We start from the raw sequence: 1,008 nt of genomic DNA, 5'->3' as shown, positions 1-1,008 counted from the left end.
GTTCCAACCATGCCATTCCTAGGATGAGGTCATACCTTGCATCCATGTCTAAGACTAGACCGCATTCCGCGCTATCAATGTCAAGGAACTTGACTCCGAGGTCCACAGGGACTTTCGGGACGGTGACACGTGTCCCCGACGCTAGGCGAACAGTGACGATGTCACCCAACCGCGCTTCAGCGCATCAGCATACAGCTGACTTCCTTCAATCGTGGAGCGTCGAGCATAACTGCCCGAGGCCCCGAAATCGATGAGGATCTTCCATGGCTTCTCGAAGCCCTTTACGGTCGCCTCCACGACTAGCAAGCCCGGCTTGCACACACGTTTCGTGTTCAAGAGCACGGAGCTCTTCAGGGCTGGGCCCTGTTGACCTCTACCTCCCTGAGGTTCAACAAAACTCAGTTCTGACCCAGTAGGTCGCCCCGCGCCTACTGGGTGGTGTCGTGTCCCGGCGACGAACCAGACTGGTAAGCCTTGGGACGATGGTTCGAAGGATCTTGATGCGCCTTGCGCAGGGGGCGACCGATCCGCAGATGACGGGTGTCTCCACAGACAAAACACCGCCGTGTGATTTCGTGCTGCCCGGCACCTCGGAGCTCTGCTCCCTCGTCCTCAGCATAGCTGAGATCCATGGGCATAGGCTCGCTCGACGTGCTGTTGGAGTGTGCCTTCCAACCAAGTCGTGCTTGAAATTGAATTCGGCAATCAATGCCACATTCATCGCCTTTTCAGGTGAGGACGGATGCACACGGAAGATTTCCATTCTGGCCATGTCAGTGCGTAGGCCTTCCATAAAGATGGTCACTGTGACCGCCTCCGGAAGGGGATTTTGCTGCCATCCCGGCAATGAGAGTGCGCATCTCTTGGACAAAGTCCACCAATTCCTTGTTGTGGCAAGGAACCGCGATCGTACGCGATATGCCTGATTAGGCGGCGAGAACACTCGTGAGAGCTTCAATTTCAGCTCCACCCAGGAGGGAAACGCAGCTCCGCCCGAAGTGCCGCACA

This window comes from Plasmopara halstedii (genome assembly GCF_900000015.1).
Source record: "Plasmopara halstedii genome assembly, contig: Scaffold_526, whole genome shotgun sequence".
Taxonomy (NCBI): domain Eukaryota; phylum Oomycota; class Peronosporomycetes; order Peronosporales; family Peronosporaceae; genus Plasmopara; species Plasmopara halstedii.
Note: the sequence above shows the minus strand (reverse complement) of the source record.